This window comes from Trachypithecus francoisi, unplaced genomic scaffold (genome assembly GCF_009764315.1).
Source record: "Trachypithecus francoisi isolate TF-2019V2 unplaced genomic scaffold, Tfra_2.0 Lachesis_group11, whole genome shotgun sequence".
In the NCBI taxonomy this organism is placed as follows: Eukaryota; Metazoa; Chordata; class Mammalia; order Primates; family Cercopithecidae; genus Trachypithecus; species Trachypithecus francoisi.
Window position 1 is genome coordinate 88,567,070 of NW_022681456.1, and position 22,283 is coordinate 88,589,352.

Here is a 22,283-nt window from a genome sequence, read left to right on the forward strand (position 1 = left end):
TCACTAACCACAACGTGGAGGTCTTTAAAGTAAATCATGATAGTTTTTGTTGTCGTTGCTTGAGACAGGGTCTCGCTCTGTCGCCCAGGCTGGAGTGCAGTGGAACGATCTCGGCTCACTGCAACCTCAGCCTCCCGGGTTCAAGCGATTCTCCCACCTCAACCTCCCGAACGAGGTCTTAATACGTTGCTCAAGCTGGTCTCGAACTCCTGGGCTCAAAGGATCTGTCAGCCTCGGCCTCCCAAAGTGCTGGGATTACCGGCGTGAGAGACCGCGCACCTGGTCCAAATTTAATTTTGTGATGTGGGGTTAAGACAGGCGAAAGCCCCTAGGCTCGGGGAGACAGGGGGGAAAGCTCTCCCTCCGGCATCTAAAAAATGCCCACCAGAAAGGAGGAAAGGTGGGCTTCTAAGTTACCTACTCTTCACCCCACGGGCTGCATTTCACGTGGGCAGCGCCGCCAGGTGAACACTCAATCCACCGCAAACATACGAACACTCTTTTCAATATCAGATTACCATAAAGATAGAGGAACACACCCTGAGCAAAATCCTTCCTGTCCAGTCACCTTAAAGCCTCTTTCATTGTCCTCCGCGACGCAGCCTGTAAAACTGCCAAAGGAGCCCTGAGGCCAAAGTCCACGCGCTGCGCAGGCGCACCATCCGCAGCGTGGGCGAAAGGCGGGGCAGGAAGGACGTTTCCCAGAAGGCCCCTCCATCGCAGCTGCCCTTCCTCCCGCTCACAGGCCGCGTGACGTGACTCCACCCACCACGCTTCTCGGTCGCAAAGAGCAGTTTGCCAGCGCCCCCCTGCGGCCTGGCTGGGCACTGCGAACATGCACTCAGGGCCAGAGCGAGAGTAGGCCGAACACGGCGAGTCCGGCAGCCGCCGTCGTCACCTTAGCGCGCCGACAGTGAGCCAAGCGAGCGAGGGAAGGGAGGAGGAGGGAGACGCGCGGGGAGGGGAGGGGAGGGAGGAGGCTAGACAAGGCGGGGGAAGGGAGAGTAGCGGTGGCGCAAGTCGCGCGGAGCGGCGCAACCTGGGTCGCTCCCTGTTTCGCCGCCGCCTCCGGACCGAGCCAGCGGAGTCAGTGTCCCAGAGACCCTGTAACACCACAAAGCGGACGAAGGAGTCCATGTTGGGGAACTTGTTGGCGGAGTGACTGTGACCTGGGAACCTGCTGTGGGGCCGCGGCCGGACCGAGCGCCTCGACCTCGGCCTGAGGTAAACATTGGTCGACCCGCGGGGTGGATGGGCTTGGGCAGCTGTCTGGGCTAGACGAGGGTTAGCGGCCGGCGCAGAGCGCTGGAGCGGGCCTAGGGCGACGCGAGGGCTGACAAAGTTTCGGAATCTCGCGCGGCCCGTGCGACGTCGTGCGCTGGGAGGAAAGTTAGAGCTGCCTCTCGAGATGGGGGAGGCTGCGGCCGGGAGGGCCGCTTTCCCTCCCGCTGCCCCGCGAGGGAGGCCCGGCCCTGGGCCGCCGCCGCCTCTCTGTCGCACTCCGTCCCATTTCCTCCTTGTGGCCTACGCGCCTCCCGCCGCCTTAGCCGGCGAAGCCCGTCCCCGCCCGGGTGCAGGGTCCTACAGGGGGACAAGGGGCTCCACGCCAGAACCGCCGCAGACGCCCTCCTCCCTGCGGTGGAAACGTGTCCTGCTGAGCTTCCGGGCGCTCCCGACCGCGGTGTCGGCTTTTCTTGGGAGACTTTGGTCGCGAGCGTCCAAGCCCGCTAGTGAAACCAAACTTTACTACGCCGTGACCTCTCGAGTGCGCGAATGGGGAAGAGCCGGCGCTTCTAAGCATCAGCCTTTTTCACTCCGTGATCTGAACTTCAAACTACTCACCCACCCCCAATGTTTTAAATTCGCTACCTGGCCTGACGACTACGGGGCCGGGAGATATAAATTTAGCCTAATCGGTTGCTCCTCCTCAGACTTAGGAATTTTGAACCATTAAAAAGATTTCAAACAGATGGCTGGCGGTCTTGCCACCAACACGTATTTTGGAGTATTGTTTCAAAAGTAGACGCTCGATTTAGAGTACTTGATTTAGACATTCACAGATTCAAATGTTGAATTTTGAAATACCTTCAATATATTTCCGTATTGTATTACATACAGTGTCTACCAGCTGACTGTTGTTCATTCATTTTGGGTTACATTTTGGCTAACATGCTACCACTGATCTAAGAGACTTAAGCAAAACTGCTGAAAAATGTTTTTAATGCTTTGTGTAGTAGATGCTGATGTTACATTTTCTCTGCTTTGGGAATTGCCCCCGAAATTTGGGAATAGCATATTAATAAATGCAGTATTTTTTCGTTTTAGAAAGAAAAATTAATTTGTACATATCACTACCTACCTCAGCAGCAGAATATCAGGGCAGTACATTTTAAAATAACGGTTTTTATATTTTATTAGTAATTGTATTAAAATTTTGACATGTAATCAAGTGTATTTCTAAACAATTGCTTTCTCTTTCCTGTTTCTTTGGCAGTTGGCTTGATCATCTCACTATTTTGGTCAAAAGATGCAAGGAAAAAGTTTATGGGCCTTTTGTTTTTGTTGTTTTAACTCAGTGGGCAAGAGAAATGAAATCTTGAAACTGTCTTTGGATTTCTTGTGTTCTATATTATCCTATGGGATAATCTGAATTTACATTTTTTATGCAATATGAGTTTTTTAAAAATAGTAGTTCTTAGGGTAGCTGCATTTTAGCTGTATTTTTTGGTGCTTGCAAATATTTTAACAGTCACTCAGTTTTTCACATTCAGATAGTGAACTTTTTGCCTGAGAGTTTGAGTACATTTTAAGATTTCATTGGGGTAAAATTTGAATGTTTGCTTACTGTAAGTATACTCATGCTTTAAAGACATTCTTCAGTATAAAGGGGAAGAAAACTGTAGAAGAAAATTTAAAGTTTCTAAATACGTTGCCTGAAAACATGTCATGGAGGAAATATTACGGAGAATTTTTTTACTTTTTCTGTTAATACCTTCATGTGGTAATGGGGCCAGTGTGTTAAGATCAAAATTTTTCAGGAGTTACTTAGCTCCCTATCGTTGTTTGGCACCAGCTAGGGCTTAGACAGTTTTCTTGAAAACCTGTGCTTTTATTCACAGAGGTAGGATGAATCAGTGCAGCTACATGATACTGTTGATTCATCATCAATAACATCTTTTAGTAATCAGAAAGTGCAGTATTATACTACCCATCAACTTAATACTGAACTTTTAAAGTGTATCAGAGATAGTCGTAGCATCTTAAAGAGAGAAGCAGGCATAAAAGTAATAAAAAGAAAGTCAACTGTAGATTAATTTTCATTGTAGCTTCCCTTTAGCAAACCCTGCTATCACCTGCTCTTGTCTTTTAATGATGTAAATTGTACCTTGACAAGGTTTACCTTGCCCGGTGAAATAAAATCCAGATTTTTAATTATAGTCTGTCCCCCAAAATAAATTAGTAGCCTTGCACCTTGTCTTGCTTCTGAGCAGTAATACTGTTAGTAATACTATTACTCAGCAGTAATACTGAGTAGAGCCCAGAGTTAAAATATCCAGTATCATTCTCTTGCTATTCCCAAAACTCGTCTTTGCATTGTATTTTTTAAGTTGTATCTGTGAACTTAATGTATGAATTCCTAGTACATAGACACATAAAAATTCAATAGAAAGCATAAAAACACAACCACTATTTTGCTTTCAGAAATATCTTCCTAAAAAGTCACTGTGATCTTTGCTGATCTACAGTCTTTAACACTCCATAGCCAGAGTGATCCTGATAAAATGTCAGGTCATGTAACTTCTATTCTCAGATGACTTCCCTTCTCAGTCATAGTAAATTCCATACTCCTATGGTCTACAAGACTCTATGATTTGAGTCTCTTCTTCCTCTCTGACTTCATCTCCTTACTGTTTCTCCAATCTCCTTTCCCCTGTGCTGTTGTGGTCTTTTCTAACTACTATGTATAAAACAACAGCCTTCCCCCCGATATTTCGTATCTGTTTTTATACCAGATTTTTCTCCATAGCATTTATCATTTTGCAGCATGCTTTGTAATCTACTAACTGAGGTTTATTGTTTATTTTCTTCACTCTAATTTAGCTTCTGTGAGGTCAGCATTTGTCAGTACTGGTCACTGTTTTGTCCCTAAACACCTGAACAATGCCTTACATGTAAGTTAATGAATTAACATGCTTTCAGCTATAAACATTACGAATAGTGATTGTGGATTGAAAGTTTAGACTAAGCAAGTCTCTGTAGCATAAACTGCCCAGTTACTTATATCCATGCACGTGAGCCATGTTCATTTCAGGGATCCTTGTTTTTTGTTGTTGTTTGTTTTGTTTTTGCTTTCAGATAGCATCTCGCTCTGTCTCCCAGACTGGAGTGCAGTGGTGTGATCACAGGTCTCACTATGGTGCCCAGGCTGGTCTCAAATTCCTGGGCTTAAGTAATCCTCCCACCTTGGCCTCGCAAAGTGCTGGGATTACAGGAATGAACCCCCACACGTAGCCTAAGCGGTGTGTAAAAAGTTTTTAGAGGAGTGTGACAGTATGTGACCTTGAAACTATCATTTGTCTTAATATAGAAGGAGCTAAGAATGCCTCAGCTAAGAGTAGAGCAGTGTAATAGTTTGTTTTCACGCTGCTGATATACCTGAGACTGGGAAGAAAAATAGGTTTAATTGGACTTACAGTTCCACATAGCTAGGAAGGCCTCAGAATCATCGTGGGAGGAGAAAGGCACTTCTTACATAGTGGTGGTAAGAGAAAAAGAGGAAAATGCAAAAGCAGAAACCCCTGTTAAAATGATCAGATCTTGTGAGACCACCATGAGAACAGTATGGGGGAAACTGCCCCGTAATTCAAATTATCTCCCAACAGGTTTCTCCCACAACACGTGGAAGTTATGGGAATACAATTCAAGATGAGATTTGGGTGGGGACACAGCCAAACCATATCAAGCAGTATAACTATCTTATTGTTAAAAATGTTGTCATTTAGAAGCCATATTAATTTCTTATCGTTCCAGAAGGCAGAAGTAGGATTGTGGTGATATGTATTGAAAGGGAGGAGAGAGGCAGCAAGAGGAGATCTGGGAGAATTAGTTAGCAGTCTTTTCTAGTAGTCTGGGAAAGATGAGGATAACTTGAATTAGGATGATAATTGTGGAGATGGGCTCAGTGGATGGGATTTGAGACCAGCAGGCCTCAGTTAATAGATTGAAAGTGAGGGAGAAAGAAATTTGAAAAACGACTTCTGGATTACATTCCTAGGTTGTGCCAGATAAGGACAAGAGCTCTTTTGGTTTTAATATATCAGGCTTAAAGTACCTTTGGAGCTTTCAGGTAGAAGTTCCTGTAAGTAATTAGATGTATGGTTCTAAAATTCAGAGGAGGAGTATGGGCTGGAAATGGAAAACTGGAGTCACCCATACAGATAATTGGAACTATAGGTATGGATGAAATTGCCCAGGTGAGGGAATATAACTTGGGGGGAAAAAAGCTTAGGCTGGAACCACAATGACCTCTAACATTTAAAAAACTTTGCTGGAAGAATGTGAGCTCCCAGAGAATACTGTGAAGATCAGAGAAGTAGAGGGTGAGTGGGGTGTTACAGAAACCAAAGGAAGAGTGTGTTACAAGGAGAAAGAAGTCAAGAAGAGAGAGTTGGGTCAAGTGTTCATAAGAGTTTAATAAGGTAAGAACTAAAAAAAAAAATTTGTTGACTAACAATGTGAAGTTCATTGGCCTTTTGAACAAGCAGGACAGTAAGGTGATGCCTCTGTAATTGCTTAACTAGATCTAAAAGTATTGAGATCAAAGTTTAATTATCACCCATATTACAGAAGACAGATAATGTTTATCAGATATTTACTATGTGTCAGCCACTCTGTTGTAGACATTTTGCATAAATTTTCATTTGATCTTTTCAGTAGCCTTGCAATGTTGAATGTATTAGTCCATTTCGCATGAGTCTGGGGCTCTGGAGAAGTTAAATGACTTAAGTGTCAGAGAAGTTGCTAAGTATCTATACCTGGGTCCATCTGACTTTCAGTCTTCAGTTGTTTCACTGATCTAGAGGCCTGTCAACCTCTAGATCGGTGCTGTCCAGTAGACAGTTCTGTAATGATGGAAATGTTTTGAATCTGTATTGCCTGCTGTAGTAACTGAGTGACGTGGTTGTTGAGCACTCGCAAAGTGGGTAGTGCAGTTGAGGTACTGAATAGTGGTTATTGGACGATGCAGATAGAGATCAAAGGTCATTGACAATCTCCTAATAATAAAGCAGGGTCTTATAAAAAGAAGAGGTGAAAATATATACTGTCATGCTATTCTTCATTTAAAAGGAACACTGCTTTGCTTATCTTCTGTAAGTGAATTTTATAGGTAACTACAGAAAAAAATTCTCAAACTTTCAGAAAAGTTCCTAGTACAGTACAAAGAACTTTTCCCCCTTGAGTCTTTTGAGAGTAAATTGTAGAATCCCACTTAAGCTCCATGTACTCTACAAAGACCTTTTTTCTCCTAAACCAGTTGAGAGTAAGTTGCAGGTACAGTCTCATCACCTCAAACAAGTACAAGGATTTTGTGTTGCACAACTACAGTATAACCATCAAAATTAGGAAATTGGCATGGTGCGGTAGCTCACAGCTATAATTGAGAACTTTGGGAGACAGAGGCAGTAGGATTACTTGAGCCTAGGAGTTTGAGACCAGCCTGGGCAACATAGTGAGAACTTGTCGCTACAAAAAAGAAACAAAACTAGGTGTGGTAGCATGCACCTGTGGTCTCAGCTACTCAGGAGGCTGAGATGGGGGGATCGCTTGAGCCCAGGAGGTTCAAGGCTGCAGTGAGCTAAGATTGTGCCACTGCATTACAGTCCGGGCATCAGAGCAAGACCCTGTCTCAAAAAAAAAAAAAAAAAAAAATTAAGAAATTAATCTTCCTATATTATTAGAATCTAACCTCAGACCACATTCAAGTTTTGCCAGTTTCCACAGTAATTTCCTTTGTAACAAAATAATTCAGAATTCTGTGTTGCATTTAACTGTAACATCTTTTTAGACTCCTTCAACTTGGAACAGTCCCCCAGTCTTGACTTTCATGACCTTGTTTGTACTGCTTAAAGCTTATAGATTAGTTCTGTTGCAAAATGTCTCTCCATTTGGGTTTGCATGATACTTTCTTTTTTTTTTGCCCCCCACATGTACTTTCTGTAGGATGCCAGATATTTCCTTATGGTTAGATTCAGGTTGTACGCTATTTGACAGTAATGATGTTGCGTTTTTCTCATTGTGTCCTATCAAATGGCATACAATTTCTGTTTGTCTCATTACTGATGATGTGATAACTTGATATCGCATAGTGTGCACTATAATAACTTGATTGAGGTAATATCATCCAAGCTTCTTCACTGTAAAGTTACTTTTGTCCCATTGGTAATTAACATGCATTTTTGTGGAAAAGTATTTTGAGACTATAAAAATACCCCATTCCTTGTTAAACTTGCTATTTATTTATTCCGAGATTGTCTTAGCTTTGGCTATTGAAAGCCCTTCAAGATAGTTTCTGTTTTCTTTTGACTTGTTCTTCATACTTCCTTTTTTGTTTTTTTTGAGGTGGAGTCTTGCTTTGTTGCCCAGGCTGGAGTGCAGTGTGGTGATCTTGGCTCACCACAAACTCTGCCTCCCAGGTTCGAGTGATTCTTGCGCCTCAGCCTCCCAGGTAGCTGGGATTACAGGCGTGGGCCCCTACACCTGGCTAAATTTTGTATTTTTAGTAGAGACGGGATTTTGCCATGTTGGCCAGGCTGACCTTGAACTCCTGACCTCAAGTGATCTGCCTGCCTTGGCCTCCCAGAGTGCTGGGATTACAGGTGTGAGCCACCACACCCAGCCACTTCCTTCCTTTTGGGCATAAGAAAATGAAGCTCACCTCGTACTTTCCCTGCCCCAGCACTGGAATCAACCATTCCTCCAAAGAGTGGTTGCTTTTAGTGGAAAAAGGTATTTAGCAAACAAGATTTGGATGCTCTAATTATTTCGATGTCTGTGTGTAGAAAACCATGAATTGGTACCAATTTCTCCAATTTCAGTCCATGAGATTTGTTCTCTTTTTTTCCATTACCAAATTTATAACTCCCTTCTCACGAGGAGAATTCTGACTCATTGTCATTACTTACTAAATTGGATAAATCCCTTGCATATGGCCAGTTTCCCATTGCCTTAACTTTTTTCTCTACTTAGACTCTGACATCCTGTCCTGGGATGCACCACTTACTCCATACTTCTTAGATACCCCATACTGAAGATTTTACCATTTTGTTTGAGCTCTAGTACCTTAATCTGGGTTCCCTCACTATTCCTAACATGGGCATTTTGCTCACTAACTTGGTCTCCAATGCCTCCAGCCAGAATAGCAGCATACAGACGTGTTCTTTTAAAATTTATACTTACTCCTTTTTGTAAAAGATTATTATACCAACACTTTTAGTGAAAATTAAAAGTGTTCTCAGTCTTTAAATTTAAACCCTCTAGAGTACATTTAAACCCTCTTGAGACTCACATCTCTGTTAGGGATAAGACTAAACTTCCTTTTTTATCCTTTCTTTTACCCTAGACTTCTCAGATGTACTTTTAGGGTTGTCTTTTTATTGTAATTTTGACAATAAGGTAAAAATTAGTTCAGTCTTTTGTGTGTGTGCGTGTGTGTGTTTGTGTGTGTGTGTGTATAGGTTTAGGAGTCAGTCAGACCTGGTTTTGAACTCTGGTTGTCCTAGATGACTGTCACCTTTTATAGGTGATCTAATCAGTATCTCAGTTTCCTCACCTAATTTTTTAAGAACATTTATCTAAGTCCAGTGGTAATAGCAACTAACTCTGTCTCTTGTTCATATTCTTAAGTTAGCTCTGTTTAATGTACGATTTTTAAGCCTTTTTAATGCGATGTTCTGTTGTTCAGTATTGACGGTGTTTTAAGTTTTTAAATATACCGTGTTCTGGTATTTTGCGGATTAAACGTGGGAAGGCATGCCAGAATGTGTAGTTCATTACCTAGTATGTTGTAGGCATTCACTCTACCCATAGTTCTGAACTCCAGGTTTGTTGATGTCTATGTGTCTATTAGGTCTGTGCCCTAGGGGAGCTTAGCTCTAATCCGGCCTTCTTTATTGATATGTAGTCTTCTTTCCATTTTCTCCTGACTAGTTTCCCCTACTGTCCATCTCCCCACTGCCACCACCTTTCTGCTACTGCATTAAGCTCAAAGTCCCCAATTTAAACATCTTATAAACAACTTTAAAAACAGATAAATGAGAGAGGGGTGGACTTAAAGTCCACCTAAGAAAACACAATTTAAGTCCTAATTTAGACTGAAGAACATTAACTTTTTGCACTTTTTTTTTTTTTTTTTTGAGATGGAGTCTCGCTTTGTTGCCCAGGCTGGAGTGCAGTGGCGCGATCTCGGCTCACTGCAAGCTCTGCCTCCCGGGTTTACGCCATTCTCCTGCCTCAGCCTCCCGAGTAGCTGGGACTACAGGCGCCCGCCATCTCGCCCGGCTAGTTTTTTGTATTTTTTAGTAGAGACGGGGTTTCACCGTGTAGACCAGGATGGTCTCGATCTCCTGACCTCGTGATCCACCTGTCTCAGCCTCCCAGAGTGCTGGGGTTACAGGCTTGAGCCACCGCGCCCGGCCAACTTTTTGCACTTTACTATTTTTATTTTTCTTTACTTGCCTCAGTTGTTAGTTACTCCCCCACTGGTACATTTAAAAAATGTCTTAGGAACTCTTTGACTATTTCTTGTATTTGGCACTTAGCATATGCTATCTTGTTCATCTTCTGTATCCTATGTCTCCAAGTCTGCTCTTTGTACCATGAAGGGATACAGTATCTTAATCTGTCATTTTATTCCAATACCAGGCTTAGTATCCTGACCACAGTAGTTATTTAGCAGCTTAAAGCAAACCAAAACAGAAATACAAACATGAAAGAGAGCGGCCAAAACAACACTGTTTTAAAAATTCTCTGGGATCAATCAAACAGTTTACAAATAATAGGTCTTGTTTGTTTTTTCTGTTTTGAGACACAGTCTCATTTTGTCACCCAGGCTGGAGTGCAGTGGCACAATCTCGGTTCACTGTAACATCTGCTTCCCAAATTCAAGCAATTCTCCTGCCTCAGCCTCCTGAGTAGCTGGGAATACAGGCATGCACCACTACACCCGCCTAATTTTTGTATTTTTAGTAGAGACAGGGTGTCGCCATGTTGGTCAGGCTGATCTCGAACTCCTGACCTCTGCCCTCCTCAGCCTCCTGAATTGCTGGGATTACAGTCATGAGCCACCGCACCCAGCCCTGATAGGTGATTTTTTTTTTTAAATGTAAATATACTTATAGCACTATTTTGTATGCCTAGATGGCTTGTCAAGAAGAATGTTTCGGTAAACTGTTATAATGGGGAATAAATACTAATAACTCAAAAAATTTATAAGCTATCATTCACCTGAAAACCTCATCATAGAAAACCCATCAGATAGGACAGTTTTAATGTAATAGGTAATATTTCTTTAGGAACTGTTGTGCGTGTCCAGTTACTTAATGCATCAACATGAGTAATGTGAGGGAGATGCATGAAATGAAATAGCTTCATTGTTTCAAAACTGCCACAGAACTAGATATAATTAAAACTGAATGGAGGGTAAACAAATCCAGTTAGACTCTTTAAATAGGTTTAAAATATAGTTCATATTAATATAGCCATTCCAACCGTCTTTTATTATTGTTTGTATTGTTTGGCATATCTTGGTCTATATGTTTAACCTATCTTTATTTTTAAAGAGTTTCTTGTAGACAGGCATATAATTCAGTCTTTCTTTAAAATCCAGTTTGATAATCTCTTTTAATTGGTGTGCACGATTATTTACATTATTTACATTTAATATAATTATTACTGTTTGCTCCTCTATTTTCTTCCTTTTTTGGGAGGTGTGGGGAGAGACAAGGTCTCACTCTGTTCCCTGGCTAGAATGCTATGGGATGGCCGTAGTTCCCTGCAACCTTAATCTCCTGGGCTCAAGTAATTCTCCTGCTTCAGCCTCCAGAGTACCTCGTACTACAGGTGCATGCCACCACACTCGGCTAATTTTTAAAATTTTTTGTAGAGATAGGTGTCTCATTGTGTTACACAGGCTGGTCTTAAACTCAGCCTCAAGCAACCCTGCCTCAGCCTCCCAAAGTGTCTGTCCTTTTTTAGATTATATGAATATATTTTGATATTTTATTTAAATGTATCCCTTGGTTTTTTAACTCTTATCTCTTTGTATTATTTTTTAGTGGTTGCATTAGAGCTTCATGGTCCAATTGAGTAGCCAGTAACTAAATACGTGACTCTTGCACTTGAAATGTGGTTAATTTGAATTGAGATGTACTGTAAGTATAAAATACACACTGGATTTTACAAAAAGAATGTAAAATAGCTCATTAAACAATTATTAAATCGATTACATCTTTAATAATTTTTAAATTTATTACATGTTGAAATGATAATATTTTGAACATATTTGGATCTACCATTCAATCCAGGAGTTCCACTACTCAGTACCTATAGGAAAAGAAGTCATTGTATGAAAAACACACATGCACACACATGTTTATAGTAGCATAGTTCGCAATTGCAAAGATATGGAACCAACCTTAAGTGCCCATCAACTAAGTGGGTAAAGAGAATGTAGTATATATACACCGTGGAATACTACTCAGGCATAATGTCTTTTGCAGCAACTTAGATGGAGCTGGAGGCCATTATTCTAGGTGAAGTATCTCAGGAATGGAAAACCAGATATTGTATGTTCTCACTTATAAGTGGGAACTAAGCTATGAAGATGCAAAGGCATAAGAATGACATAACGGACTTTGGGCTGGGCGCTGTGGCTCATGCCTGTAATACCAGCACTTTGGGAGGCCGAGGTGGGCGGATCACTTGAGGCCAGGAGTTTGAGACCAGCCTGGCCAACGTGGTGAAACCCTGTCTCTACTAAAAATACAACAATCAGCCAGGTGTGGTGGTGCGCACCTGTAATCCCAGCTACTCCAGAGGCTGAGGCATGAGAATTGCTTGAGCCTGGGAGGTGGAGATTGCAGTGAGCCGAGATCGCACCACTGCACTCCAGCCTGGGCAACAGGGCAAAACTCTGTCTCAAAAATAAATAAGTAGAAAGATACAGTGGACTTTGGGGACTCAGAGTGAAGGTTGGCAGGGAGTGAGGGATAAAAGACTACATACTGGGTACAGTGTAATGTTGCTCAGGTGACAACTGCACCAGAATCCTAGAAATCACCACTAACGAACTCATTAATGTAACCAAGAACCACCTGTACCTCAAAAACTTATTGACATAAAAATAAATTTTAAAAAAGATTTTTTTCTTCATGTTTGCTTTGTTGCAGTTGATTATGGTTTTTTTGTTTGTTTATTTTTGAGATGGAGTTTCGCTCTTTTTGCCCAGGCTGGAGTGCGGTGGCACGATCTCAGCTCACTGCAACCTCCGCCCCCACAGGTTCAAGTGATTCTTCTGCCTCAGCCTCTTGAGTAGCTGGGATTATAGGTGCCTACCACCGTGCTCAACTAATTTTTGTATTTTTAGTAGAGATGGGGTTTCACCATGTTGGCCAGTCTGGTCTTGAACTCTTGACCTCAGGCAATCCACCTGCCTCGGCTCCCCAAAGTGCTAGTATTACAGGCATGAGCCACTGTGCCTGGCCTTTGATTATAATTTATAAGCATGTTTTTCTATTGCATTTATCCTATTTGGTGTTCTCTGAGCTTGGTGAATTTCTAAATTTGTGCCCTTCTTCAAGTTTAGGAGGCTTATGAACCTTATTTCTTCCAGTATTTTTTTCTGTACCAATTTCTTTCTCTTTCTGGTACTCAAGTGACAAAACTTTTGATGTTGTCCAGAGGACCCTGAGAGTCTTTATTTTTTTCTTCTTTTATTTCTCTGTTCTTCAGATTAGATCATTTCTGTTGATTTGGCTTCATGTTCACTGACTTCTTTGCATTTCTATTCTGTTATTGTACCCTTTTTTTAGACATCATATTTCTTACCTCTAAAATTTTAATTTTTTATACCTACTATTTCACTGCTGAGAATTCTGTCTTTTCTTTTTTTGAAAGTGTTTATTTTTTTCTCCATGGAGCATAGTTATAATAGGTAAAGTCCTCAGTAATTCCAATATTTGAGTTATCTTGGCGTTGGCAATTATAGATTGTCTGTTCCCTTGAGAATTGGTCACATTGGCTGGGCGCGGTGGCTCAAGCCTGTAATCCCAGCACTTTGGGAGGCCGAGATGGGCGGATCACGAGGTCAGGAGATCGAGACCATCCTGGCTAACACGGTGAAACCCCGTCTCTACTAAAAAATACAAAAATCTAGCCGGGTGAGGTGGCGGGCGCCTGTAGTCCCAGCTACTCGGGAGGCTGAGAGAATGGCGTAAAACCCGGGAGGCGGAGCTTGCAGTGAGCTGAGATCCGGCCACTGCACTCCAGCCTGGGCGACAGAGCGAGACTCCGTCTCAAAAAAAAAAAAAAAAAAAAAAAAAATTGGTCACATTTTCTGGTGCTTGGAATGTCAAGTAAGTTGGAACTGTATCCTGGACAATATTATGTTATATCGACTCTAGGCCCTGTAAATAGTCTTCTAGAGATGTTTTGTTTTAACAAATAGCCCATTAGATTCAGACCATACATTTTGGTGGGGTTTTTTGTTGTTGTTTTGTTTTTGAGACAGGATCTTTGTTGCATAGGCTGGAGTGCAGTGGCATGACCATAGCTCAAGCAATCCTACTGCCTCAGCCTCCCAAGTAGCTGGGGCTGCCTGTGTGCACTACCACACCTGGCTAATTTTTTTTTGTTTGTTTGTTTGGTAGCAATGAGGTCTCGCTATGTTGCCCAGGCTGGTCTTGAACTCCTGAGCTCAAGCAATCTTGCCACCTTACCTCCCGAAGTGCTGGGATTACAGGCATGGGCCATCATGTCTGGCCTCAGACTGCAAACTTTGTCTTACCTTTTGGGGGTGATAGTTCACCTTTAGTTTAGTTTTCACAGCCTTTGCTGTATTGCCCTGGGTCTGTCCTGTGCTAACTGAATGCTTGCATAGCTCAGCTAGGACTTGTGTAGATTCATGCAGAGAATTAAGGAATCCTCTTGATCAGACTCTCTCCAGGATTTTTTCTCCACCCTGCAGTGTCCCCTTTTCCTGGTTCCTTTGGCTAGAAACGCCCAGAAAAATGGGGCTTCTCTCAGACTTTTAGCCACCTGTGCCACTGCCACCATGTAACCACCCTAAGGACAAAGCTATGAGAGAAAAGATGAAAAATAAAACGAGAAGACTCAATGTAGTTTGCTTCTCCAGATTTTTACTCCCCTCCACATTCCACCTACTTTAATTTACTTTTCAGAGTATAGTACTTAGATGAATTCCTTTAGTATTCTGCCCAGATTTTTTGACATAGGCTATAATGGGGCCTGCTTTGTGTTAGCCAAAACCATATTCTAAAATATATCTGAAAATAAAATTTGAATCAAATATTTATAAAACTTAAGAAATTTGAAAACCAGTAGACTAGGGAGAATACTCCAAATTTTCAGACTGAATAGCCAGCCCTGTGAATAGCCTAAAGTTAATCTGTAGCTAGAATAACTAGGGGAAATGAGATAAAAAAAAAAAAAAACTTATTTATTCAAGGATGACAGATAATATTTATTCTTCAGAAAATGGGAGAATGGTGTTTCGGTTTTTGGATCTTTTTGGGAGACAGGAATCTCAGAGCTCTAAGCGGCTGTTTGTTTAGGGGTTATTTTGATACAACTTTAAGGGACTTGGATCAATATCAGGGTTATTTTTTGGCATGGATTTGTAAAACTTCTCTAAATTATCACATCATTTAGAATAGTTTGTTTTAGGGATGTGTTCATTCACCATTTTTGACTCTTCATCCTGTTTACTTTCTCATTAGCATATCTTACTGATATACTTTATGGTGTCGAACAGATCATATCCTGTGTTAGTCATGGCGAACATAGCAGAAGACTGACCAGTTAGAGATTTCACTTGAAAAAGTAGTTGGCAGTTTGTAGCATTTATAATAAGATTACATTTAGGAGATAATCCCAATATCACTCAATCTCTAACAGCATCATTTTGGTCTGAGTTGTCTCTTCCAAAAACAAACTATATATACTCTTTAACAATATTTCTTTAGTTTGTTAATTTATAAATCAGCTGCCCTGTTTCCCTAAAGCAAACTATTATAAATGATGTGATATATTAGGTTATGTCCTAAGACATTGACAACTAGTATCTTACTAATATCAGTTTAGTTTTTCCTATTAGTGTATTTTGGGAAGAGGAACGCTAATGGTATTTTGGAACCTGGTAGAACAGGACAGTCTTGATCCGATTATTCTACTCTCAGTTTCTTTGCACTAAAAGGGTGTGAAAATCACTCACTAAATAGAGCTAATTTAAGAGAATGGAACATAAGAGTTAACTGCTATTTATTACCACTGGACTCAGATAAATGTTACTTAATTAGTACTTAAATACTGTAAGGAGATGGTATTCGGGTGAGTTGTTGTGTAACTTATGACCCTTATAGAGATCTTTTTGTGTATTAGGCCGTTTAGTGTCAATGGTTAAGAGCATAGGGGAGCCTGATTTCCTGAATTTCAGTGTCAATGGTTAAGAGCATAGGGGAGCCTGATTTCCTGAATTTCAGTCCCAGCTCTACAGCTTGCTAGGTGTTTCCATGATAAAATGGGGGTAATGACAGTATTGCTGTAAAATGAAGTTAATCTCTCAAGATCATAGTGTTTTTTTAATATATGTAGAGAGGGGGGCTAAGTGTGTTTAGAATCGTGCCTGACAAATAACATGTGCTCTGGTTGCTAAACATATCCATAAAAAATTGGGCACTCCTTTGAAGGCATGCTGTTGGATCCTGGTAATATAGTGATAAAGAAGGCAGATTAAAAGCCTAGCATTTTTGCAGTCATTTTAATCATTAAGAATGTTACCAATCCTTGTTGTTTGAATACTCATAATTTCTAGTGACTTGGATTAATATTTGTGTTATTTACTGGTAAATGGCTTATGGGTTCCAGTCCTACTACTTAATGCTGGCTTTTCGATCTTGGGCATGTTACTTACTTTCATTGTATGTAAAATTGAGATATTTCTTTCACCAAGTTCTATAAAAGTTAAATGAGATAATTCATGACTTGTTAGAAAGTAGTAGCTAAAAATAATATGAAAAGCTTACACAAAAATCCAGGTTTTGGGCATTTGTAGCATTTGTAATATGATTACATTTAGGAAAGAATCCCAATATCTATTCATACTTTATGCTAATATGGCAGAATTTTTTTTTTAAGTTTGCGTAGTATGTAATATAATCAGTATCTGGATTAGAGTTGTAGTATTTCATAGGAGTAGGATTGTGAAATTCTTTAAATTATGTGTAAAATATTCATATGAGGGCACATTGATACATATACATTTATGTAACATAATTGTACTTATCTCTGAGATAGCTAGAAGGATGAGTTTGTGTTTCAGAAATTCATATAATAGGCATAGCTAGAGAAAAGAGTAGATGTGTTTATACTGTGCAAGATAATTGCTTTTTTCCATCTTGGTTTTATAATAGCTACTTGTACCAATTTGTAAGGGATTAGTATGAAGAAAGTGATCAATTCTCGGGAAACCAATGAAAGAGTTAACTTTCAGCATTTGTGCAAAAGAAACTAATTTCTGGAATTGAAACTCTGTAAAGTTTTAAAAATCTTGTTTAAACAGAATGGGGTAAAATTTCAGAAGCAGTGATTTGAACATCATCCCTTTTTTCCTATTAAATCCATTCTCATTTTTCTGTGACAAGCATTTTTATGTGGTCGTTTATTTTCAGTAATTCTCACCCTTTAACTCTTAGGATTTTTCTGTGGTTTCAATGTTTATGCCCTCTCCAAAATTCATGTTGAAACTTAATCCTGAATGCAACAGTGTTAAGTGGTGGCGCTTTTAGAAGGTGATTAGGCTGTAAGGGCTCTGCCCTCATGGATGGAATTAGTGCCTTCTATAAGGGCTGGAGAGAACTAACAGAGCCCTTTTATAAGGCACTAATTCCATCCATGAGGGCATAGCCCTCACAGCCTAATCACCTCCTGAAAGGCCCCCACTTAATACTTGAAGATGCAGTAACAGGTGCCATCTTGGAAGCAGGGACTAGATCCTCACCAGACACTGAACCTGCTGATGCCTTGATCTTAGACTTCTTAGCCTCCACAACTGTGAGAAATTTCTATTTTTTATAAATTACCTGTCTCAAGTGGTTTTTTTTTTTTTTTTTTTTTTTTTTGGTACAGCAGCACAAATGAACTAAGAGAGCTTTGTTTGTTATTTGGACAGGCGTTGTCATTTCTGCTCAGAAGTCTTTCCAAAGTACACCAAGTGTTAAAGTAAAAATATAGTTGACAGTTTTCCTGTTTTTCTTAAAAGTATAAAAATTCACCAGTTCTTTCTCTGCTTCCATACTTCCACCCAGGATGCCTTTCTTGTCTTTGTTATTCTGCCTCCCAGTTGTGAAAATACAGTGCTGTTGATCCCAAGTGCTCCTGTAGTCTTCTTGGGAGGTTTGGTTGTAAAATGAGTCTGTAACATCTCATTGCTCTTTTGCTTTTTGTCTCTAATAATAGTCATAAAGTTTAGTTTTCTACTGTAAACTCTACTTTTCCACACGTATAACTCTTTCCTTTAAAGTACCTGTAACAGGCATTCAGAAATTGCCTGGCGGAAATAAAAATAAGAGAGCTTTAGGTTTGCCCTTAGCATATAAATTAGTTATGTCCTTGTACTTTAGTAAATGGGGATGAGAATCTTGAGGATAAATGAAGATTATGTAATCAACTCTTTGTATTCTGTCCTCTATACCTTAAGCAGGGGTGGGGTTATTAGACAACAATTGCATAAATATATTGAAGGTATCAAAGGACATATGCTACTGTTTACAGTTGTTTCTTATTTGGAAAATAATGGAAGCCTGTCATATATGATGATTTTTCAGACTGTCATGGTAAACTATCCAGGCACATAAAAGGCACTCGTTTTTATTTTCTTAAATAAAGTACTACATTGTAAATACATTCTTCCCATAGAGTGGATGACTGTCACATAAGAGTGTAACCTAACTGGGAGTCATAGTAGATGTCTTCCTTCGGTGATCACCCATGCTATCTTTAGGATTTTGGAACTGATCTGTTTCTGCACCTCTGCCTTAGAATTTAGTGGAGTTGTTAAATTGAGCCTGTTGTTTTTAATCTCTGTATCTCGACAGGTTATGGATATCTGTTGTCTCTCAGACCTGTCAGTGCTGTAGAAATGGAGAAAGCAGAGATAAAACATTCAAACACCCCCTCCCAAGCTCATCTTGTGGCGGTATAATTTGGGTGGCTTCTGTGTTGACAGTAGCTATAAGAATTGGAACAACTGAAAGTATGAAGTTGACAATGAAAAAGTGCCTTTCTTGAAAATGTTAACAATTTATATTTTAGTTTGTAATATTTTCAAAAAATTGCTCTCATGTTAGTCTTGTTAAGAAAATTGAACTTTTATTATATACAGTAAAATTGAGCTTTTTGAGGTATATAGTTCTGTGAGTTTTAATACATGTATAGATCTGTATTACCACTACAGTCAAGATTTGCAATGGTTCTATCACCCCCCCCCAAAAAACTGTATTGTTCTATCTCAGTAGTCATACATTCCCTTAACCCAGGTAATTGCTGACAAGTTCTCTATCACTATAGTTTTGCATGTAAATGCAATTCTAGAATATGTTGCTTTTTGAGACTGGCTTCTTTGACAAAATAGAATGCCTTTAAGATGCGTCCAATTTGTTGAATGAAATGCTAGTTCGTTCCTTTTTATTGCTGAACAGTATTTCATTATATGATTGAATGTACCATAGTTTTTATTTTGATGAGGAGCAGAATATAAATTTGTTCTTTTCATGTACTTTTTTTTTTTTTGTATGAGGATAATGCTGGATTCATAAAATGATTTGGGAAGTGCTCATCTTCCATTTTCTGGAAGAGATTGTGTTGATTTGGTGTTATTTCTTCTTTAAATATTTGTTAGAATTCACCAGGGAAATTACGGGGGTCTAGAGGTTTCTTTTTTGGAAAGCTTTTAACTACAAATTCAATTTCTTCAAATAGACCTAAGGCTATTCAGGCTATCTACATCATCAGCCTAGCAAGAGGTTTAAATTTTATTGATCTTTTCAAAGAATGAGCTTTTGGTTTCGTTGATTTTTATCTGTTTTTCTGTTTTTGATTTCATTGATTTCTGTTCCTTTATTTTCTTTCCTTCTGCCAGTTTTGTATATAGTTTGCTCCTTTTTTAGTTTAAGATGCAAGTTTAAATTACTGATTTGAGACCTTTTCTGATAGAAGAAATTTAATACTCTAGTACTTTTGCTGAATCTCACATAATTTAAATATGGGTATGTTTGGGTTCAGGTCTATTTTCTGTTTGTTCCCTCTGTTTTTGTTCCTCTGTAAGCTCCTTCTTTGGGTTATGTAAACATTTTTTTAGTATTCCATTTTAACTGGCCAACCTGGACTGATTTGAAGGGAACTGGGTATAGTAGTTACCCCCTTTTCCATGTGGGAGCTATTTCAGGTAGATGCCTGAAACTGCAGATAGTACCAAACTCTATGTATATCATGTTTTTTCCTATATGTACATACTCATGATAAAGTTTAACTTATACATTAGGTGCAGGAAAGATTAACAACATTAAGGAATAATAGAACAATTATAACAATATACTACAATAAAAGTTATGTGAATGCGGGCTCTCTCAAAATATCTTACTGTATTTTACTCACCCTTCTTGAGATGAAGGTAGAGTGACACAAGACATTGACTAATGTTTTTAGTGGTAGCTCTAAGAATTATACATAAAATTTTAGTCTACTTAGAATTGATATTTTACCACTTGAAGTGAAATAGAGTTCTTACGACCATGTATGTCCCTTTATGTTCCCCCCTTTATGTTGCAGTTGTCTTGTGTTAAATGTACATATATAGGCATACCTCTTTTTATTGCAGTTCAGTTTATTGTGTTTTGTAGATACTGCATATTTTGCAAATTAAAGATTGTGGCAATTCTGCATCAAGCAGGTTTGCCGCCGTTTTTCCAACAACTTGTGTTTATTTCATGTTTCTTTCACAGTTTGGTAATTCTCACAGTATTTCAAATATTTTTGTTTTTATTAAATGTGTTGTGATCTGTGATCAGTGATCTTTGATGTTACTATTGTAATTATTTTGTGGCACCACGAAGAGTGCCCATATAAGACAGATAATTTATGTTTGCCTTTGTTCTGACTGCTCCACTGACCAGCTGTTCCCTCGTCTCTCCCCTTCTCTTTGGACCTTCCTATTTCTCCACAATATTGAAATTAGATCAAACAGCCTTATCACTGATATGAAGAAAGTTTGACTGATCTGGGTAGAAGGTCAAATCAGTCATAACATTCTGTTAACTCAAAGCCTAATCCAGAGCGAGGCTCTGACACTCTTCAAGCCTATGAAATCTGAGAGGGATAAGGAAGCTGCAGAAGAAAAGTTTGAAGCTAGCAGAGGTTGGTTCATGAAGTTTAAGAAGCCATCTCCATAACATAAAAGTGCAAGGTAAAGCAGCAAGTGCTGATGCCGAAGCTGCATCAGGTTATCCAGAAGACCTAGCTAACATCATTTATGAAAGTGGCTATACTAAACAAAAGATTTTTAATGCAGACGAACCAACCTTCTATTGAAAGAAGACGCCATCTAGGACTCATAGGTAGAGAGGAGAAGTCAGTGCTTGGCCTCAAAGCTTCCAAGGACAGGCTGACTGTCTTGTTAGGAGCTAATGCAGCTGGTGACTATAAATTTATAAACCTGTGTCCATTGACCATTCTGAAAATTCCAGGACTCTTAAGAATTATGCTGAATCTACTCTGTGCTCTATAAATGGAACAACAAAGCTTGGATGATAGCCCATCCTTTTACAGCATGGTTTACTGAATATTTTGAGCTCACTGTTGAGACCAAGTGCTCAGATAAAAAGATTCCTTTTAACATAGTACTTACTCATTGACACCTAGCCATCCAAGAGCTCTGATGGAAATATTTAGAGATAAATGTTGTTTTCATGCCTGCTAACACAACATCCATTCTTCAACCCAATGATCAAGAAGTAATTTTGACTGTTAAGTCTTATTCTGTTAGAAATACATTTCATAAGGCTACAGCTGCTTTAGACAGTGATTTCTTGGATGGATATGGGCAAAGTAATGGAAAGGATTCACCATTCTAGATGCCATGAAGAACATTCGTAATTCATGGAAGGAGATTAAAATATGAACAGGATTGTGAAGAAGTTGATTCCAACCCTCATGGATGACTTTTAAGGATTCAAAACTTGTGTGAAGGAACTATTACAGGTGTGGTGTAAACAGCAAGAGAACTATTATAGAATTAGAAGTGGAGACTGAAGACATGACTGAATTGCTGCAATTTTATGATTAAATCTTGAATGAAGAGTTGTTTCTTGGGGATGAACAAAGAAAGTGGTTTCTTGAGATGGAATGTGCTGTTGCTGAAGATATTGTGAACATTGTTAAAATAGTATATAAACTTAGTTGAGAACACAGTGGCAGAGTTTGAGAGGATTGACCCCAATTTTGAAAGACATTCTGCTGTGGGTAAAATGCTGTCAAATAGCATCTCATACACATAATTTTTTTGTGAAAGGAAGAGTCTGTCAGTGTGGCATATTTGAATGTTACCTTATTTTAAGAAATTGCCACAGCCACCCTGCCCTTCAGCAACTACCATCCTGTGATTAGTTAGCAACCATCAATATCAAAGCAAGACCCTCCACCATGCTGAAGGCTTGCTTAGATGATTGTTAGCATTTTTAGCAATAAGTTATTTTTAAATCAAGTATGTACAGTTTTTAGACATAATGTTGCACACTTAATAGACTACAGTATAATATAAACCTTTATATATACTGGGAAACCAAAAATTTTGTGTGACTTGCTTTATTGCAATATTGTTTTATTACTCTGGTCTGGACCTAGACCCATGATGTCTTTGAGGTATGCCTGTATTGGAAATCTTACCAGAAAGTGTTATAAATATTTGCTTTAATGCCAAACATATTTTAAAGAAT

General features: G+C 39.5%; 1 protein-coding gene across 2 annotated transcripts in view; it reads left to right on the forward strand.

The window, feature by feature from the left end:
* Positions 1 to 849: 849 nt before the first annotated feature.
* SCAF11 (SR-related CTD associated factor 11) overlaps positions 850 to 22,283 on the forward strand; it is a 79,578-nt gene continuing 58,144 nt past the window's right edge. The window contains exon 1 of one of the 2 annotated variants that reach the window (XM_033222330.1): positions 850 to 1,224. The gene's annotated coding sequence lies outside the window, so the exon portion shown is untranslated. The remainder of the gene's footprint in view (positions 1,225 to 22,283) is intronic. The other variant, XM_033222329.1, reaches the window with a different exon arrangement.